General features: G+C 46.1%; 1 protein-coding gene across 11 annotated transcripts in view; it reads left to right on the plus strand.

Annotated features, from left to right (window-relative positions):
• The first annotated feature begins 7,979 nt into the window (after nucleotides 1-7,979).
• DAB1 (DAB adaptor protein 1) overlaps nucleotides 7,980-15,964 on the plus strand; it is a 1,107,850-nt gene continuing 1,099,865 nt past the window's right edge. For 4 of the 11 annotated variants that reach the window (XM_072730799.1, XM_072730814.1, XM_072730810.1 and 1 more), the window contains exon 1: nucleotides 8,012-8,650. The gene's annotated coding sequence lies outside the window, so the exon portion shown is untranslated. Of the gene's footprint in view, nucleotides 8,651-15,964 lie in introns of all 11 variants that reach the window. The other 7 variants (XM_072730805.1, XM_072730804.1, XM_072730811.1 and 4 more) reach the window with 4 other exon arrangements.

Consider the following 15,964-nt stretch of genomic DNA (forward strand, 5'->3'; position numbering starts at 1 on the left):
AATAACCAGGCATGCTCAACTCAGATCCTTCTTCCCTCCCTCTCTTAGGAGAGGTTTTGTCTTCATAGAGCACCGGTTTCCCTCTGCTTACTCATTCCTCAGGTCTTACCTAACCAGGCATCCCAGGTAAGACAGTTCAGCTATGCCTTGGACTGGGCTCCATGACTGCCCAGTTTTGGGGTTAACTATTTGCAAGCCTCTTACGTAAGGAGCTTCCCATGAAAGTCTACCCTCTCTCCTAATGCACCAAATCACATGTGGATGTATGCATACACAGTGCTCCATCTCTGGATTCTTTGTTCCAGTTTGTTAAAGATTTTTTTTTAAGATTTTATTTATTTACTCATGAGAGACACAGAGAGGGGGGCAGAGACACAGGCTGAGGGAGAAGCAGGCTCCATGCATGGAGCCTAATGCAGAACTCAATCCCAGGACCCCGGGATCACGACCTGAGCCAATGATAGACGCTCAACCACTGAGCCACCCAGGTGCCCCTGTTTAAGCTTTTTATAGTTTTATATTGTGCCTCTTCAAAGGAAGAGAAAAGGAGAAGAAAGCTATTATTTTTGAATGCCTACTATGGGCTAGTTATATCATCTCATTTAATATTGCAATCCTGTTAGACCATCATCATTATTGTCCCATATAACAGTAGAAAAAACACACGGTTCAGATAAGTTAAGCAATTGGTCCAAGGACACACAGTGAGCTTGTTCATTCAGTAATTATGGAGTGTTGGGGCAGATCCAGGAATTGAACCCAGAACATTTTTATTTTGAAATCTTTATGCTGTTAGCACAGGACACTGCTACTTCTCTATCTTGAGGGTCAGACTCACAAGGGCATAATCCTTTCCATAGATCTCCCAACACCTATGAACTCACATTAACTGAAAACATCCCTGGCCCTGTAAAAGTATCAAATTGGAAATTCAACTAATGCCATCAGTGTTGATAGTTTTTGAGATCTGGGCTCTTTATCCAACAACCAAATCTCCCTCTCTGCTGAGTGGCCGGTCCCCCTTCAATACCTGGTGTTCTTCCTGTGTCCAGTTTTGTCAAGAATCATGAAACTATAGACCACAGAACTGCCAGGAGCCTCATGCTGTACTTAGTCCAATGCCTCATGCTCATAAAGAAGAACCTGAGGCCGGAAAGGGCAAGTGCCTGGCCCACAGCCACACAGTGATTTAATAGCAAAGCTGAAAGTAGAGCCCTTATTTGGCTGGTGGCCTTGGAAACAATATTCTGTTCATTTTTCCGAAAAGCCCCCAACTAGACCTGTAAAATATCTTGGCCTGTTGGTTTAAAGGATTTCCTTTTTCACTCTTTTCGCTAACTGAACTCCTGAAACAGATTGGACTGAACAACTGAGCAGTAGGGAGGCAAAGTAAACAGAATGGTCCTTGGTGCCCCCGGCATGTCTGTTGTCTGCAGCGACTCATCACTGCCTGCGAGGCTGACAGACACAGCTGCTCCTTCACGGGGTTCTCAGACTCCTCCTGGTGTGCGAAGAGACCCACAGTTGCAATGCCAGGACAGGAGAGCCTACACGTGCCTGTCCTGGGGATCCCCCACATGATCTTTGTATGCATGTGTGCATGGGTGGAGGGGTACTGGGGTGAGGCCTCCCTGTGACAGCAGCACAGATTTAAAATCCAGATCAACAAATCTTCCCTGGCTCCAACTAAGCACCACACAGATTCTTGCAGGCCTGATAGATCTCCACGCTCAAGGGGAAGGGACTCAGGACCTGTTACTTTTCAGAAGCTGGGTTCCAGTTGCAGCTCTAGCACTTACTTCACCTTTGCACCTTACATCATAAACTGTCACTTCACAGCTGTCATCTCAACTCTCTGAGGGTCTAGCTGCCCCAATTGTGAGATTAAGCTGCTAATGTCTGTGTTGTAGCATTGTTTAAAGAATCAGTTAGAAACTAAGGTTGCTCCAAGTGGAATATGTTTTTACAGAAGCATTTCATTTGGGTAACAATCTATTGAATTGCATTTTAATGCTAACATATACCACAAATAACAGACTCTTCCTTAGCATTTGCAGTGCCCTTGGGCAAATTAGGGGGAAAAAAAAAAGCCCTGTTGGCTACTTGTAGCCTCATGTGCAGGCTTGGCAAGTCAAAGTGCCATCCAGCGAAGGAAAAATTGTTTCTACCTGCAGCTAGAACTTGTCCTCTGGCCCAGTGATGGTTTGGTGAGCACGAAGTAGGCCGGATTTCAGCCCATCTTCACCCTCTCATCTGGGTACCTTTGCATGGGGAATAAGTTGTAAAGCCATGTGCAGATGCCCTGTCCAAACATACTTACTCCCTCTTAGCAGTCATCTACTTCACCTGTCATGCTTACTAATGTAACCCTCAAAGGTATTTGAATTTGAGTTCTTTTAGAGCCAGCACTGAGCATGGCCTGCAACACACACAGTAGGGTCTGCATGAATATCTTCGCAGAGAAGGAGGGGAGGGTTAAATAGGAAAACCTACATAACAAAGCCCAGTGCATAACTCAATGAATGCTTATTGCATGAATGAGTGAGCTTACAGCTTAGTTAGGAAAACAAGACATAAATCCCCGTGTGAAATGTTTAATAACAATAAAAATTTCAAATTATGGCAGAATACAACAGCTCAAGAGATGGTGCAAGTCAGCATAGGAGTGTCAAATTAATTGCCAGGCAATAATTTTTATAGGAGTTCAAAAGGGTGGGGGAGATCCATTTGTGGACTCAGAGTCCGAAAACCTGGATGGGCTCTTGTTTGTGCACTTACACAGCACGTTTATTCATTCATCAAATGTTTCCCAGGCCCGTATTAGTGCCAGCCTGTCTGCTAGATTCTGCAGATGCATAGATGAACAGCACAGAACCCACAGCCTCAAGGAGCTCGCAGGCTAGTGGGGAATGACAGCCAGGCAAACAGACAATATAAATATGATCCACCTTTTCTCCTCCCCACTTTGCTCCCTCTTCCCTTATGTCTGCTAATAATAGGCTTTAAGGATGCTGTGCTATCTTGTGCCTCTTATCTCCAGGGTCTGCTGGCCCTTGGAGTGTGGACGTTCGGCACACGGACTGCACCCAGAGGCTCACAGTTGCAAGGGCAGGCCCACACCGTCTTCAGAACTCTGTGGAGCTTCCACGGAGCCTTTCCTGCCAAGTCCATCCTCCTTGCAGTACTCTAATCACCCTGGCAACTGTGTACCCATAGATTCTCTGGCAATAATGCCAGTGATGGTGAAGGGTATTCTCTTAAACCTCCATTAAAGAGGGAGAAAAATACACCTTCTCCAAATGGTAGCACCTGGCTCTCAGTTCCCTCTTTTTTCAGGAAAGGGCCAAGCTGGAAGCGGACATCCTCTTTTCACAGACCCTGTAGCTGAGCTCTGTGGCCAAAGGCCCTGGAGAAGCATCAGTGGTATCATGGGAAGAGCACAGTCATGGGGCAAGGAGTCCCCGAATTGACTCCTAGCCACGTTACCTTCAAACAGGGGAACTCAGACACATTGGCCTAATCTCCTTGGGACTCCATTTTCTTTTTGTAAAATGGACATAATAGTACCTATCTTCAGGCTTGTTTTGAGAATTACATGAAAGTGGAATAATGAACATTAGTTGAGTACAAAATGGAGGCCCCCATACCATTGCCCAGATCACTGAGCAAGTTACTAGCCAAAAGCGAACTAGAACCACTCTTGTCTTCTGACTCCCAATTTGGGAATATCCTTCTTCTCCCTCCCCCTCCCTCAGAGCCCTTTGTTCTGTGGAGTAATCACCTGCCAGTGATTGCCACTGGTTGTGAAGAAAATAAGTATGAGAAAGTATGGATGGCCCAAGGAAGACTTGCCTGCATTAGATTGAGAATGGCAGCCTACTAGAGATGGCTCAGTGCTTCTAGGCCGATATGAATTGCACACTATTCTCTGGCATAGGTGGAAATGCAGTATTCTAAGGAAATGACACTTGGTATTAAGCAGCAACACTACTAGATTACAGGAAGAGATGATCCTGCCATGCAGAGCCTTGGTTACAGAGCAGGGTCAGCAAATATGTACTAAATACAGCCACCATCCACATCCACCCGTGGTCTCCATCAGTCATCAATCCCAGTCTTCTTTTCTATTGATTCCTGATCGGGCCTCCGAATCCTTCCATTTCCTATCAATCAACTAGTGTGGTCATTCATTCAATAAACATTGGCCAAGTACCTAAAATGTGCTAGGTACTGAAGATTAAGTCAGACGTAGCCTTGACTTATAAAGCTTATATCCTGTCATTCCAGATGCAATCTGGTTGCCATCCAGGTTTCTAACCCTCCTGTGCTCCATGCTTGGAATTAGTGCAGGATGATAGTACAGGCAAAGGTTTTGAAATTGGGGAAGCCAGTGTTTGAATTTGGCTCTGCCACCACAGTAGATGCCTAGTAATGTTGTGTCCAGTACTCTTTATCTGGGAATGGGGTCTTCCTGCTGTCGGGGAACTGCCTCTCCCCTGCTCCATGATGTTTGGCCACATGATTGAGTCTGCATCAGGCTTGGTCAGTCATAGTATGCCTTTACCCTTGGCCAGAATAGAGGTTAGGCATGTGATCCAATCCAGGACAAGATGAAAAAAAATTGTAGGTTTGAAACTGGGAACTCTTTCTTGAGATAATACAAAACTAGGGCTCTCAGTAGCCATGTCCGCACCCTCTACCCTTCCCTTAGAAAGAAACTTTCTGTGGGGGCGGGGTGGGGGAGATGTAGGGAGGGCAAGTCACAGAGGAAAGCAAAGAAGAGGTGGGGTAGAGATGGAGAGGGAAATGGAGGTGGATCACAGACACAATAACAGCCTTGGAATCAACGAAGACTAGACTGGACTCCCCTGGACTGCCAAGTGACACCAGGCAATGAATTCCCTTTGCTTCAAGCTGGTGATCCTGACCTCTCAGACAGAGGCAGTAGATCCTGACCTCTCTCCTGGAGGAGAGAATAAGCATATTTCTGTAGAGAGGAAGCAGGCTTCCTGAAGAACAACTCCAACTGTCTCTATACCAATAAACGTTTAAAAGGGAGACTGAACATACATCTTGTCACATGTTTTCCTTTGAGCGTACATCTGAAGTGAACGTGTTCAGGATGGTCCTCCCTTGTGGTATGTAAGTCCCCACAGGGCCTGGGATTTGTTGCTCCCATATTTTTCCTCCAGCTACTGACTGTAATATTCATCCTTTTATCTTTGTAGGGTGCACTGTGCTTTGAAAAACACTTCCATCTACATTATCTCATTTGATTCTCAGGGCATCTGTGAAAAAGGCAGGGTGGGGATTACTATTCTTGCCTGTCAGATTGAAAAACGGAGGCTCAGGCCCTGGGATCTCGGAACCTAAAAAGAAATACAGACGGTGACCTCACAGGGAACGAATGGCACAGAGGTGGAAAGATCACTGGATCTGGAGCTGGGAGGCACAGACATGAGACCTGGCTCTCTTACTTACTAGCTGTCTGACTGTGGGCACATCACTCAGACCTTCCCAGGCTCAGTTTTTCGGTCAGATATATAGGGATGATATTTTCCTTCAAGGATTATTGTGACTATCTCAGGAAATGATATAGAACAAAGGGTTAGTGAGGTATACAGTGCCACTCACCTGTTTGGGGTTGATTTCTATGAGTGATGGGCAGTGGTGTGCTGAATTCAGCTAGTCTAGGCTCACCAGAGCTGTGGGGCACCCCCACACAATAAATGACAGAGCAGGGACTCAAAGCTATGTCTCACATTCTGTCTGATAGCCATGTGGCATATCAGAGATGCACCGTTATCACCTGTTCCTTCCTCGATCTCCAGCCTGGAATAGTGAGTGAGTCAGTCAGTTTCTAGACACTTGACACTGTGGATCCTTGTTTGGACTTCAGCATCCTAGTTTCCAAAGAAAACAGGCACAGAGAAAGATGGGGAGGAGTAAAGTACATGGAGGTGGGTGAATGAACTGACTATCTTGGAGACCTACAGTTCTGGGTCTCGGTTAGAGAAATGCTTGAGAGAACTAGAGGGTAGGCAACATCGTTAGTTGGAGCCACAGGAAGCATTTAGGCATGGAGAGGGGGAAAGGGTCCAAGCGCCCACTCCACTATGTCACCTAGCTGGGGTTCAGCTCGTTCATCTGTCAGAGGAGGCAATACCCAAACATTCCTGTTTCTGTGGGCATTGATGGGGAAAAGGATTCTGAAGTCCTCTGGAATCTATTACACTGCATGAATGCAAGAGCATTTGCGTGTGTCTCGGCTGAGAACCTTTCCTCCTGTTGCTAAGAGAGAGAAGACTGTCTGTTTTCCTTTCCTGCCATCTCTGGCTCTACACGCCACCCCACCCCACCCCTTTCTTTCCGCTTCTATCTTTATACTTTGAGTACTTCATAAGATGATGTCCTGCATGCTTTAAACTAGATGAGGGTATCAGGTAGGAAAAAAAAAAAAAAAAGCACCTAAACAAAATGAAAATTGGTTTCCTGCTTGGCAAGATGACAGATGATGGGCTCAGGGGCTGACATTACCAATACAAGCCTTTCTGCAGGTGTCAAGAGGAACTCTTTCTAGACTCAACAAGTTACCCCCGCCAGGCCCTGGGCAGGACAGTTCCAGGATTAGGATGGCCAACCCTCCCTTCCCCATGATGGAGCTAAGGTATTGGAGGAGCACTCTGGAGGCCCCTGGAGGAGCACTCTGGAAGTTCTAGAAGTGGGGTAGATACAGTGAAGATGAAAATTAACACTTATTTAACACCTTAGGGGCCTGTATCCCCTTATTAAATACAATAATTTAATAAGAATGCATACGATTATTTATATTTTCCAGGCAAGGAAAGGGGTACTCAGAGTGGTGGGAGAAACTCACATTCAAGCTCCCAGGATACCTCCAAGTGGCCCTTCCCCCTAACTAACCTGGTGGAAGAGGAGAGATCACTGTCATTGTGCTGGCCAGGGAATGGAAGGGGACTTAGGAGCCTCTGATTGGTTCCCCTGCTTCTACCCTTGTACCTTCCAGTCCATTCTCTGCATAACAGAGAAAACAGCCTAGGTGAGCATTTACAAATGCAAATTGTACTATCTCCAATTCCAGAACAATCACATTCCTTTGAACTCCAGACTTTGGAGTTAAATCACCTTATTGACTTCCTCCCATAAGACCAGCCTCTCTCTCTCTGACCTCCCCGACTTTATCTCCTACCACTAATGACCGTTTTGCTGTATTCCAGCCATAGTTAGTTTTCTTCCTCAAATGCATTCAATTCACTCGTGCCTCAGGGCCGGCCTTTGCACTTGCTGTTCTGTCTTTAATGCTTTCCCCTTCAGATCTTTTATGCCTGGCCCCTTATCATAGAGGTCTCAGGTCAGTTGCTGTCTTCTCAGTCCTTTCCCAAGTGCCAGCCTTATGTCCCATCCTGGTCATTTCCTATCACATGCCACCATCTGACATTAAGTCGTTGTCATTTACATTGTTGTAGTTGTTATTACTATCTGCCAGCGTCTTGCTAATTTACTGGTTTATTTTCTGTGTCCTTGTACTAGAGACGACAAATTTCAAGAGAGTAAGGATTGCTTGCCTATCTTTTGGAAAGTCCTACCCCCACTCCATAAAATAGGGATTGTCACATAAGTAAGCACACAATAAATACTTTTGAATAGGCAAGTTGTTACTGATATATTATTATCCCAGGAGAAGTGGACCTGCGCTGGATGAAGGAATAAAGCTATCACCCAACATGTGTCAAGCTCTGTGCTTGTCTCATTTGATTCTCCGGACAACGCTGAGACGTAATCTGATTCCCATTTTGCAGGTGAAGAACTGGAGGCGCCATCATTTAGCAGTTTGCTTATGGTCACACAGCTGCGACTGGACCCCTTGTCTGACTGCTCCTGAGCCTGCATTCTAGGTCTTGGAAGGAGCCGAATGTGTCTCGGGGACACGGAGAAGTCATCTGTTCCTGCAAAGCCTCGTGTGAGAAGACGAAAGCGAGGAAGAGGCGGTGGAAAGGCACGTGCTGGCCGGGACACCAGCAGCAGCTAGGAGGGGGCTCCCTCTAAGAAACTGTCATCGCATGGCCTCAAGTGCAGACCTCCCTGGGCCTCAAGTCACAGCCAATCCCGGAAGGTGCGCCCTGCAGAATGGGGGCAAGGTGTAGGCCCCGCTGAACTCGGGGAGGGGAGGGAGCGCGCCAGCGGGCACTGAGGTCCTTCTCCCCTCGGCGGAGCTCCCACCCTGGTCAGGTCGGCTTGGCCGCTGCTGCGGGCTCCCGCGATCTGCGCTAGGTGGCGAAATGCTGTGGGGCTCCCCTATTCGGGGGAATGCGGTAGTGATGTATAAGGTATGAAAGATGTGGCCTGCAGAGAGCCGGCACTATCTCTACTGCTGCTGCTGCTACTGCTGCTGCCGCCGCTGCCGCCGCTGCCGCTCCTGCTGCCGGCAGAGCTGCTGGGAGTGAGCTGAGCATCCCGCGTCCGGGGTACCCAGCTCCGCGGCCGCTCCCGAGCCCCGGCCACCCCCGCAGCCGCCCTCCACGGCCCCGCCAGCCCCAGGGAACAAAAGCGGAACTCTGTCGCCCGCTCCCGCAGCCGGAGGATGAGTCGAGGGGGCTGAGCGCAGAGTGTGGTCCTCAGCGGCTGGAAGGTAGGATGGGAAGGTGTTGCGCTCGCCCGCCTGGCGCGGGAGGCTCCGGGTGGGCGCGCCGGGGCGGGGACGGCCGCGCGGACCAGCGTGGCAGCGTGTCCCGCGGGGGCTGCCCGGCCCGGCCCGGCCCGGCCAGGGGTGGTCCTGCACGCCGCGCCCGCGCCCGCGCCGCCTGCGCACCAGCACCCCCGGGAGGGCGCCGCGCCCCCGCAGCCGCGAGGGGGGCCCCCTGGGTGGGAACTGGAGGCAGCGACGGGAAAGTCTGGAGCCCGAAGCCGGGCAGGGCGGCTGCCCAGGGCCCGCCGGGCACTCGGAGGCGTGCGACTCGCTGCGAAAAGCGAAAAGCGGGCGGGCGCGGCCGCGGTGTGCGCAAAGTTTTGGGTGGCGCGCGGAGACGCAGGCGGGGGCCCGCGCAAGTTGTGGCCGCAACCGAGGGCGACCTCCCGGGGGGCCCCCACCCCGCGAGGACTCGCGGACCCGGGCGAGTGCTTCTTGCTCGCCTCCCCACGCTAGCCCAGGCTGGGCTGATGCGCAGCCACTTAACCCTTCCCGGCCCGGGGGAGACAACTTCATCCTCTTAGAGGTGGCTGGACCCAGGCGGGCTGGCAGCGTCGGGGGTTCCTGGCTCTGTCCTTTTTGTGGTCCTGCGCATTTCCCCACTCGTTCTGGGTTTCTGGGATTTTCTGTGCACCACCGCGTCCAGAAACCAGAGGGGGTGGCTGCGGGTCTAGGCTGCGGGTCTAACCTCCCCCCCCGCCCCCCGCCCCGCCGCCCGTCTGTAATTTTTACCCCTCGCACCACCTGGACACATGTTTTCTCTCTCCCCGCTCAGTTGGGCTCTTTGATGCTGCCTTGAAAAATGAGATGATTAATCAATTAGGTTAGTGGCCAATTAGGCATAACCTTGTAGCAAAATAATTATGCCCGGCTCTCTGGGCTTTTTCACTGGTGATGAGATGGGAATCCGGCCCAGGTGGAGGGGCTGTTCCGAAGAGATATGGCTGATCAGGAAATTTCTGGGAATTTAAGATTTTTTTTTTTTTTAAATCCAAATGTACGGTGGCGGTAGAGGTTGTGGGGGATTCAGTAGGGCTGTGAGTGTGTGCATCAATTTCCCCCACCCTGAGGAAATTAACCCTCTGCAGCACAGTCTAGGTGGACTTTGCAGGCAGCATGTTTCCCAACAGCTCAGAAAAGGTGTGTCCCCTGCTTGCCAGCCCCATCCCCCTCGTCTCTGAGGGGCTCTCGCCTGGAAATCGCCTCACAGTGGCTTTGCTGCTGTTTTGGGAGGCTGAGTTCCGATGAATGCATTTTAGTTTCATGTCCGAGGAATCGCGTTGTTGCAGAAGGAGGTTCTCGTGCTGTGCCTTCTGAGGATGCACATTTCCCCTGCTCTTGCTACATAAAACGGTTATTAAATGGGTGCAAATGCAAGACAATCTGTTTCCAGGGGAAGTTCTGCTGCTAAGCGGGGCTTCCTTTTTCTTTTTTGGAATGACTGGCGGGGTTTGGCACTGCAGTATTACAATACAGCCATATTAAAAAGGTCTTCAGAGCTTAGAGCCCTCCACCACTGCAGCCCCATCTTCAACAGACTTCCTTTCTCAAATCCTTCTTGCCAGCAGCATACAGGGGATTTCTAATGTGTACCATGTGCATTTTAATCCCTTTCCGTCTCTATTTTAAGCTTATCCTATCTGTTTATGCATCTGGACCTTATATAGTGGATTCCTTTTCAGAAGACAAACACCTAGAGCTGTTCCCAGGGCAGAGGGATTTTTGCAACAGGTCCTAGGTCTGGGTTTTCTAATAATGAGTCCCCGTGGCATTTAGCGAGCCGGGGCCCTAGTCTCTCCACCAGTGACCTGACCACATTGGACCGGGTGGTCACTGACATCCCCTGCAGTGCTGACATCAGCTGGTTCTGAATTTTATGGTTTTTCTTCCTTTCTGAGCTGATCAAGAGAGTAGCTGAGCAGTGCAATGTGACAAGCAGCAGTGCCACCTCACTCCCAGTGGAAAAAGCTGGCTGGGGCTTATGAGCAAATAGGAATTGCCCAGCTGGAAGACTGCCTAGAGATACTGGTGTTCAGGAACAACTGGGAGCCATAGGCTCCACCTGCCTTCCTCAGAATGAAGGGCCACTGTTCTGCACACTCTCTTTTCCAAGATTCATTTTTTTTTCTTAAAGCTGGACTCAATCATTCACCTTCCTGTGATCCTATTTGTTGCTCAGACTCTTGTGCTAGCAAAGGCCTTTCCCCTCTTCTAAAATTGAAGCGTTTTTATAGAGTGGGAAGGGAGATGGGGGGAGAAGGGAGGACGAGAGGAAAGAGTGAAAGAGGATGAGATGGGGAGTGTGAAAAGAGAGGCCAAGAGACAGAGATAGCATTGGGCTTTGAATACAGGCAGGCAGTGGGAAAGAGGCAGGAGAGGTAGCGAATGAAGGAAGAAGAGGAGGAAGGAACATAGGCAGGGGAGGACACACAGAGAGGAGGAATTATAGTTCACAGAAGGGGAGAGAAAATATAGAGGAAAACCCTTATCTGCAAAAGACTCATTCCAGATACACTTGCTTGGAACTCAGCTTTGACGTAATCAGATAATTGCTTATGACATAAACATTGCACCACAGAAAGCTGCCAGCTCCAGTTTTTGCTTTTTCCTTGACTGGGGGCTGCAGTTGTTGGTATGGAGTTGGAGCTGGCAAGGGATTCATTTGCTTAGCAGATTTGCTTTGCATAGCCTCCAAAGCAGATTCTTGTTTGGGTCAGATCAGGGTCCTACTCCCTTTGGGCAGGCTGGGTGTTCAAACAGCTTCGGAGGGGAGGTATTCCTTTGTTTTTAGATCTTTTTTTTTCACAGAATGGACAACTTTTTTAAGAGTGTATTTTTCATTTATTTAAAGTTGGAGGAAAAAAAGAAAAATGATAGTATAGTAAACACTTTTACCTGCCATCTAAAACTAAGAGTGTTAGGAAAGTAATTCCAATTAATTTTCTCCCCTTCAGCCCCCTTTTCCCCATTCCAGACCATTCTTGGAGCCTCTGACTCATCTCCTGGCCTCCAGTATGGGCCCTCCACAGAGCTGTGACTTGATCTTTCTAAAACATAGCTTTGATCATATTATTCCCCAGATCAAAAAACATAAAGGTTTCCCTGTTGCCTAAAGCATAATATTCAAATATCTGACCGTAGACTTCAGAGCCTTTCAGAGCTTGACCTTCTGATTCCCTCCTACACACACACACACACTCTCTCTCTCTCTCTCTCTAACACACAGTGTCATACACATCACAACCCTCTCACACATACACACCCTTATACAGCACCACCGCACATGTACGTGCACGCACTCTACACTCACACACACACTACAAACATGCCTTTCACACCTTTGTGAGCACAACGTCTTTTCCTTGTCTGGAGAACACATTCCTGTTCTACCTTATGGACCCTACTCATTAGGAGGGTCACTTGAAGGTTCTGTGTCTTTCAATTCCCTGGAAATGGAATAACAATATTAGCTGCCATGATTCTTAATACAGTGATGGGAATAAGAACATTGGGGTCCTCTTAGCTACAAGCCCCATTTACGGAGTGAGGAGCATCTTGTAAAAGAGCAAAGGGAGTGTGTCTCAGGTTGAAATCAACTTCAGTTGGGGTTGTGTGTGACACTGGTTGGTTTGGGCAAGGTCATGACTATCGCTTGGTGACATTTAGACTCTGTCTTTGCTGGTGGGAGTGCAGGCATCCCGTATCATTAACAGTTGCTCAACTTACAGCCTATGAAACAGCCCTATCGTGGAGGACAGAAGACCTCGTGACACTAGAAAGCCTTTTAATTTATCTAGCAAAGCCCATGAAGTTTCTATCTCAGAAGGGCAGAATTAAACAAGAAGGAATACCAAATAAAGAGTTCATTTGTATTCATAGGATTTAATAAATAAAAACGATTTTTTTTCTAAAATGAACTCCAAGCCATAGGTCTTGAGACTTTTTGTTTAATTAACATGCAGAATATGACTTCTTGTTTCAAAATGATCTTTTTTTTTTTTTTTGGAAGCTTGAGCTCAGATCTTTAGTGACATTTTTCCTCCAAGCAAATATTTACAGCCGAGCTGGAAACTGACAGGAAGGAGGGTTTAAAATGAAAATGTTACCAAACTGAAGTTTACATCTGAGTGAAACACATGGTGTCACCATGGACAGAGTCCTAAGGACTCAAAATATTTGTCAATCTGTAGAACTTGAAGAAACCAAGCTGTTTCCTTTGTTAATGTGAACTCTAAAAATTATGTTTTTGCTTATGCATGATGGTGGCTGTTTCTACTTCTTATCTGTTTGATTTAACTATGGTCACGGAACTCCAGCCATGGGTGTTGTCTTTATCTTCTGTTCCAGAAGAGGCAGGTTGTCTGAGAGCTAGTGCCAAGGCTCATTCTCTGTCTAGTGTTGGTACTTATGCAGTTCTTCCTGCCTGGAACACCTTTCTTTTTCAAATCTCTTCCAAATCCACTAGTCTTTTATTTATTTATTTATGTATTTATTTATGTATTTATTTATTTATTTAATTTTATTTATTTTTTTCCCACTAGTCTTTTAAAGCTGAGAGTGGGTACCAAGTCCCGCATGAAGTTTTCTTAGTTAGCTCTACTAAATATTGATCACACTGACAGTGGTAGGTTTTAAAAATCACTTTATTAATTTTTCAGGTTATATGAATAATACAAGTTAACAATAATAATAAAAAATGTGAAAGTATAGAAAAATATAAGGAGTTAGTAAAAACCATTTGAAATTCTCATTGTAATTAGATGAATGTCCTTTCATTTATGTCCTTAGACCTATATACTAGCATTTATGGACGGATATGGTTTTATATACTCTGCCTTATTATGAAGGCTGTTTGCTTTTTGTCCTGGGCATCTATTTTTTAATAAAGTTTTTGTTTGCTTATTTTGTGTCCTTTTCCTCACAAACTAATCTAATAGCCTAGATATCTTTTATATTTTCTCTATGTTCTCATAATATTTACATGTATGTGTGTACACACAGTATATACATACATAAAGATTTTTGTCATTGATTTATTTTTTTTTAAATTTTTATTTATTTATGATAGTCACAGAGAGAGAGAGAGAGAGAGAGAGAGAGAGAGAGGCAGAGACATAGGCAGAGGGAGAAGCAGGCTCCATGCACCGGGAGCCCAATGTGGGATTCGATCCCGGGTCTCCAGGATCGCGCCCTGGGCCAAAGGCAGGCGCCAAACCTCTGCGCCACCCAGGGATCCCTTTGTCATTGATTTAAAAGATCAGATCATATATATATTCCTTGGCATACTGTATTTCTCACTTAAAACACTATGGGAAACTAACTCTTCTGCCTCTTGCCCCCAGCAGCTCTCCCTCAGTCAATTGGTATAGATATATTTCTATTTTCAATGGCTTTGTAAGTTTCAGTGGTATGAATACACCACAGATTTTTCAACCATTTCCCTACCAATGAGCATTTACTTTGGTTCCACTAATTTTTATGCACAATGCTGAAATAAGCATCTCTGTCGTGTTATGCTAGATGTTGGCAAATTGAACTCCAATAAAAAAATAAATAAATAAATAAAGCATCTCTGTCGTTCATCATCACCTATTGATATGCTCAAACTTTTATGAGTAGAATACGCAAACTAACATTTCTAAGTCAAAGTATATGTACTTTTTATGATGCTATAGATCTTTCTAAAGAGAGCATAACAATTCGCATTTCCATTAACATGTACAAAGTAGTCTTTTCCCTGTATCTTTGCCAGGAGTATGTGTTATTTCATTTACTTTTGCTAAGCTGGTTAGGTAGCAAGTGATAGTTCATTGTTATCTGCTTTGTATTTTTCTGATGTCTACCAAGGAGGAGCATCATCTCATGTTCATTGGGCCTTTGGATTTGCTTCTAAGTGCATAGCTAATTCATCTTTTGCCCACTTTTCTTTTTGATGGTTTGCCTTTTTCTTGTCATCTCATAAGGATTTCTTTCATATTCTAGAAAGCAATCTTTTTTTTCATCTATATCATATATGATTTTCTTTCCTTAGAGGTTTGATCTAGCGTCATAATGATCTCTTTATTTGTCTGTGCCCAAACTAGACCATGAGTTACTAGAGAGCAAGGATGTGTCTGATTCATCTCTAGGACATCACATCTAAAGCAAGTCTTGAAAAAGTGTAGGTTCAGGGGGATCCCTGGGTAGCTCAGCAGTTTAGTGCCTGCCTTTGTTTGGCCCAGGGCACGCTCCTGAAGTCCCGGGATCGAGTCCCACATTGGACTCCCGGCATGGAGCCTGCTTCTCCCTCTGCCTGTGTCTCTGCCTCTCTCTCTCTCTCTCTCTCTGTCTATCATGAGTAAAAAATAAATAAATAAATCTTAAAAAAAAGTGTAGGTTCAGAATAAATGGTTATAACACTGACTCCATGTGTGATATTCAAGTATATTTCATTTAACATTGGATCGTATGAAACAACATATATGTGGCATCTATAAGCTGGGATGTTTCAAATTAACAAAATTTCAAGATGACTAATGTTTTGGAAATATTTATAAATAAATTACACATTTCCCTCCTTTTAAAAATAAGTATGATTCAAAAATATGATTATGAGCATCAGGTATTGTATTGAACTATATACTTGATAATCTTAAGAACTATTTATTTTATTTATTTTTATTTTTTAAAGACTATTTATTTGCAAGACAGAGAGAGAGCATGAGTAGAGAGTAGGGGCAGAAGGAGAGGGAGAAGCAGACTCCCCGGTGGGCAGGGAGCCTGATGTGGGGCTAGATCCCAGGACTCTGGGATCATGACCTGAACCAGAGGCAGAAACTTAACCTACTGAGTCACCCAAGCACCCCCTAAAGGACTATTTAGTGTACAGGACCATTTCTCCAAATTATACAAGTGGTCTCAGACCTATGGATATACAGATTTTAGATTCTAGTGTCTTTTTTTTATACTTTTCCAGTCTTTTTTCTCCCTATAAGTTTGTGCTATTGTGTCTTGGTGTTGTCAGTTTACCTACCTCTAAACCTAGTCCTCTTCCTTTCTACCCATCTTTGTGTTGGCTATGGGCTAACATATCAGGAATTGTGCTCATTGGAAATATAGGTATATAGAGGGTTAGTAAGCATCAGCCAAGTCTTTGCCTGGATGCCATTACTATGAGTAAAGGGCATCAGCCTCTAGTGAAAATACAACTGTGGCTGTTTAGGAGTCTGTTTTGTTTCTTTGTTACAGCTGTTTTCTGGGAAGATGGGATTGCTGGAT

The sequence above is a fragment of the Vulpes vulpes genome, chromosome 12 (genome assembly GCF_048418805.1).
Source record: "Vulpes vulpes isolate BD-2025 chromosome 12, VulVul3, whole genome shotgun sequence".
Taxonomy (NCBI): domain Eukaryota; kingdom Metazoa; phylum Chordata; class Mammalia; order Carnivora; family Canidae; genus Vulpes; species Vulpes vulpes.